Below are 6,000 nucleotides of genomic sequence, written 5' to 3'. Positions count from 1 at the left end.
TCCCCCATCTCTTCTTAGTTCTGCATTGCAAGACAGCCAAAAAAGCATTCCCAAGAGCTCTGCTCAGTCTGAGTCATTTGGAAACCTGTTTTAACTTCTTTAGCAGATATAAAATAATGTTTGAGACTATGCATCTGCCAAAGAATATAGTGCAATGGTTCATAGAATGTATTTTTTTAAGAAAGGTTAATTTTTATTTTTTTTTTATCTTGCATGTACGTGTTTGAGGACAGAGTGAGAAAGCAATACTGTGGTCACTTTGGAGGAAATGGCTTTGGAGCCCTTGTACTTTTCATTGCAGGAAGCTGCAGGAAGCCAAATACTAAATAGACTAAAAATAGAAAATTGGGATTTTGATATATACACCATAGTCATTAGCCAGTTTATAGTGGTTTAGGTTACGTTTTCATTGTGAGGGGAATTTGATTCCTGAGGATACCTGTAAGCACAGAAGGGAATTAGGTCCTCAGAAGTTTGCTGAATGCTCAAATTCTGATAAACAGCCAGCTTCCAACTCTGCAATGCTCAGCTATTTGAAATTTAATCTTTTCCTAGCAAAGGACTGTCCTAAATGTTTCCCACTTAAACTGTTATATAAATATTTGCATTTCTTCAATGATGCATGTCCAAATTTGCATGCTGCTGGTTTGATTACTTGGTGTAATCATAGCATTTACATAAATATGCATGAAAGGCACCATCATTTCCTCCCCTGTCTCACATGCTTTAGATTTATGTACCAGGGGAGAGATGTACATTGTGCAATGCTGCTTCAGGAGGGTATGTTGCCTGCTCTGGCATCACTTATAGTATGGAGGCAGAATTTATATGCTGCCCTTCATCTGTGTTTATTTGGACAACTCATTGTTAATGTAGCTGGCCCTCTCTCCTGGAAATTTTACTAACCTGGGTTTCATGCAGTCTTACCAGAGAAGGCTTTTGCTTTTAAAGTGCTTATTGTGTGCTGTACTCTCAACTTTTCAAAATGGCAATAGGATGTGCAAAGAGGATGTGCAATTAGTTCAGAATGTGAATGCTCTCCGCTTTCCTTTTAAGTCTGTGAGGAGAGATAAAAGACTTTTCTAAACTATCAATGGATTTTTTTGCCAGATGCTCTCCAGATGAGTACAGTGAGGGTGGAGAAAGCAGGACTTTTGGCTCAACATAATTCATTTGGTTCCTTTCATATTTCTTTGAAAACAAGCTTTTGTTTGTTTTTTAAGAAACGGGGGAAGAAATCTTGGCAAGTGCAAGGCATTTTAGAGGGAAGATTAGTTTTGTAGTATTGTATTGAAAAATTAGGCATCTTTAGTTCTAGAGAGATGGAGGAAATTGCTCAAGGCTTTTTCAGACTCTCTGAAGGATTTTATTTTTTCAGTGCATGGGTTATAGCTTTGCTAATGTTGCAGAATGTTCTGTATGTGAGAAATCTGAAAATAACAGAACTGTCATTTTTATTACTTGTATCATTTTTTTCTCCTGTCCCCAGCATGTAAGAGTGCACTTGTTCAGAGCACTCTGGGAAGCAAAACTGGAAACAAGCTACTACTTTGTTTTCTCTTTGCACCCTGACATTTCTAAACAAGAGAAGAAGGCAGAACACTTGTAGAAGAGATTATTTTCTTATAATTTTGCAAGAAATAACAAATAGAAGTTTGATGACTTTGATTTGGTAATCATGTGTTACATGAGAAATATGCAGAGCAATTAGAAATGCCAAGAGAGTCAGGCACTTTAAACCTCCCTACCTGGTATAAATGCCCAACTGTGCTTCTTTCTGGAGAAAGAATTGTCATATTTTCTGTGTATGACAAACTACTTCAGCATTTGGACTGCTGATAACTATAGCACATAAATCACAAAGATTGAAGGCTCCAGTGGGAAAAGGAACAATTAAAGAAGCAATCGACTGATCATCACTGTTATTAGTGAAAGTGGAGGACAATTAAACAAACCAACCAAGCAAAAAACCCACCTCAATCCTGTATAGGCTTGTCCACAGGTCTGGTGCTGAAGGCTTTTAACAATACTAGAACAGGAGTTTCCATCACAAAAATGTGTCCCCATCATGGTGCTCCAGCCTGTTGCACCCAGAATGAACAATCAGCAGCCAGGAAGAGAGGCTTGTGTGGGAGTGATTCTCACTGATGAGCCATCAGTGTCTTCTCCCCCTGCCCACAAGGGAAGGATAAATGTTCCTTTTTAAAATTTTTACTTTGTGTGATTTACCCAGTGTATTATGCAGATCTTCAACTTGCCTTGCAAGTGCTTTAAATTCAGACAGACAGAACATAAATGTTTGGTACAGCCTGATTGCTTTGCTGTGAACAAGTTTGCAAAACCAAATCAAATGTTGGTTCCCCCCTCAAAATATTTTTCATAAATCTTTCCAAAGGACAGATTAGTTCTGACGTAGGGGCCTGGGAAAGAACTGTAAAGCACCTCAAGACAAAGAATCATGGGCTAAGGCTGTGGTCTGCTCTTTGCTGTACAGAAGCAGGCAAGTGAGGTCTCAGGGTGGACATCATAAAGCACACATGGGTTTGCAGTGAGCATGCTTAGCATATCTCTATACCACAGAGTGAACTGCAGGTCTGGAATATTTCACTGTCAGTGCCTAAGACTAAAAAATCAGTATATTTATGCTGTAACTAATGCTATTCACTGTCATTTTTTCACCTCATTACTGAGACAAGTTGAAAAGCAAAGGTCACAGTTTGCTTCAGCTGCCATTGCTGAGTTCATCAGGCCGGAAGGAAATGCCTTCTGCAAGAAAGTATTTGGATAGTAACATTTGGAAAAGATGATCCTTGAGGCTCCCTCCCAACCTGGTAGTCTATGATTCTCTGCTTCTCTCTTGTATACAATAAAATGATGCTGATTCCTGTATCTCCTCTGAGCATCTTTCCCTGTCGCTGCGTTGCCACTGTGCTTCTTCCCCCCAACCTGTGCAGCTTGTCCCAAATTACTCTTCCCACTTGGTAAGAATCTGTTTCTTTCCCACCACTTGTCCTTCAAAGGTAGCAGTGCACCCATTTCCTTCTCTCCTAAAAGTCCTCTCAGCCCTTACTATGCTCTGGCTGAGAGTCACTGCCAGCTTTGGCAGGTCCATGTGCCAGGGTACGGCAAGGGCAGTGCATGGCTGTGGGTCTGTGGTGGACAAAAAGTGTGGCTGGTGAAACCATTTGATCCATGACTCCAAATATATTATCCACTGTTAAATGAGTTGGTCTCAGCAGTCTGTCTTAGCACCAAAGATAAAGGGAGTTTGCAGGAAGATGCTGTGGAAAGCTGTAGAGGGACTGTTCAGAGTTTGAGTTCATTTAATGTCAGTAAGAAAACTGCAGCTAGTGAAACTAAGGGAGGCAGATACAAGGGCAGACTTAGCACTCTCTCAGGCTACTCCAGACTCCATGCTGCTTAATGAAAATCTCCCAGGTTCTGTTCTTCTAAATCAAAGAATCTGTCCCAGAAAAAGCAAAGCTTAAGGATAATGTGGAGAGCAGTTTTAGGAAAGTTCCAGCATGTACTTGGGGTAGGTGCTGGTGCTGTGGGGAAGAGGATAAAAGAGGGGAAGTTTCCTCTAAAGCCCTGTATATTGCACAGCTCAGAAAAACAAGACTGTCACCATCTCATCAGTTGCCCTCCCTTCCCTTCACTCCACCTTGAATGTTCCCCAGTGAGGGAGACCTGCCTCTGCTTTCCTCATGAAATCAAACATCCTTGACAGCAGGCTTGGTGCCTCGTGCCAGAGGAATCTGCATGGCTGCAACAGCTCTAAATACAGTGAGGGCCTTAAGCAGGCAAATCTGGCTGCAAAAACTCTCTTGTAATTGTTGTCATACTGAGAATAGGTCTTCTGCTGCTCTTGAAATATGGAAGATAAATTAACATTAACATGCTGGAGCTATCTACGACTAATAAATTGCAGTGCCTAAATGTTTATGTATGGAACTTGTGCTCACCAATGCCCAGCTCTCATTTATCTGTCCCTGGGGAGAACTAGGTAGCAGCTCTTTTGCTTAAGTGCTTCCAGTTGAGGTACAAAAAAACTGTATCACTTAGGACTTTCTGCTCAGCAAGACCATCAACTTTCCTGTACAAAATGCAGATGAGGATAAAACTAATGTTTTCCCACCCATCTCTGGATGACCTGTTTAGTAGTAAAGCTTTGTAGCTCACTTTAGAGAAGCCAAATCCACTCAGCAATCTCCTCCTGACACAACTCCTCTGCTAGGCCATGTTATTCCCAAGTTTTTCTTTTGTGTGCCTTTAGTAAAGTGCCATTGTTTGCTTATGCACTTCTTCTCTGTGCAGTGTTCAGAACACAGGAAACCTCAGCTATGCCAAAAATCTTTAATGAAGTATTCAGAGAATATTTTTAAAAGCCATTCCCCCATGTAGCTATAAACTGTAGTCTCTCTGCTCAGACTAACAGCCATGAGGACAAATATATATACTGATAATTTTATTCAGCAGATCAATTAATTTGTGCTCAGTCCAAGGCACCAGACTAATTCTGCAGTAATTACTGGTACAGGTGAACTCTTCCTTTTTTTCCAATAGACTCAAGGAGTATGCTCAGCTTCAAGGATCTGGAAGAGGTTATTTGGTAATTTTAGTACAGGGCATCCATTAGTAGTTAGTAAAAAACTCCCTTGTTTTGAATGTGTGTTTTGTGTCAGTGAATTTCTGTAGCATCCCTGAGCCCACTTAGCTTGGGGTGACACCTTCTAGTTGCAAATTTCAGCTGGAAAGACAGATACTCCTTGGGACTTTTCTCTTCATGGAGTAGATTTGTGCAAGCCTCGAGAGGCTGTGTTGTGCAGACTGTTTGTGACACTGGCAGGGGACAGCTTTGTCCCCAGATCTGTTTGTATGTCTTGTCCCACCTGAAACAGAGGCATGGGGCTGCCCTTTCTTTTGTGTCTGGGATGTCAGGAGGGAGGGGCCTGGCAGGGGCTGTGCTCAGCCTTAAATGAGAAAGGTGAAGCGGGGACACAGAGCCTGAGCAAGCGGGAAGGAGGAACTGCGGGATGAGAAGCGCTCCCCAGGAGAGGGGCCGGGGCAGGGTGCGTGGAGAGTGGCACGGAGCAGAGCTTGCCAGAGGCGTGTTAGAACAAGCAATTGCCATCTCAACAGCCAGTTCAGCAACTGGCGGAGCTAATGCAGCAACCACAGCAGCACGGAGCTCAGCTCTGGCTGTAAAACGTGTACAGAATCCTTGGCTAACACTTCAGCAGCTCAGTCCACGGGCTGGAGTCGCAGCTGCATCTGCAGTGCAGGAGCATCTCCAAGTGCCCGAGGGCAGAGAGCAGCACGGTCCTTCCCCGGGACAGCGTGTTTGGATCCCTGCACCTCTGCAGTGCACGCCGACGAGCACAGTGGATGCAAATCGTCCTCCCGAGTCCGTTTTCATGTTTATCTTGTTTTCCTGCACGGCGTGTTTGCAAATACTTGCGAGTTAAACACGGCTCGGACTGCGTAGGAACACGAGGGATCACGTACACAGCCCTGGCAGCGTGTCAGGCTCCGGGAGAGGCAGCGCTGAGACAGTTCTAGGTGGAGCTGTCTGAGATAGCTGCAAGTACGAGTTTCACAGACTCCTCTCAGAACATTGCCTGCAGGGCACAGATGTGATAGGAGGGGATGAATACACTCCTGTCTTTGTTGCGTGTTTGTTTTTGAAGCTGAGCGTTTAAAACAATGTCACTCTTCCTCCTACGGTTCTTTAACTACACCACGGGACGCCAGAGCCTGAGCCTTGCCACATCAGCTGCCTGTTCAATCGATCCTTTCCTTCTTGCTAAAGCAAGGCAGGATGCCCAGGCCACGAAGAGCACTGTGCGGGGATGCTCACAGGGTCCCTGTGCTCTCCTGACCATAGGTGAGGTCCTTGTGTCATTCTGTGCCCCCCGGCAGCACTGCAGCTCCCTGCCCCTCCCAGCCCATCTCCTCTGCTTGTGAGAGCTGTGCTGGTCCTTTAGACCCTGCAGAGTA

Source organism: Melospiza melodia, chromosome 18 (genome assembly GCF_035770615.1).
Source record: "Melospiza melodia melodia isolate bMelMel2 chromosome 18, bMelMel2.pri, whole genome shotgun sequence".
Taxonomy (NCBI): domain Eukaryota; kingdom Metazoa; phylum Chordata; class Aves; order Passeriformes; family Passerellidae; genus Melospiza; species Melospiza melodia.
Note: the sequence above shows the minus strand (reverse complement) of the source record.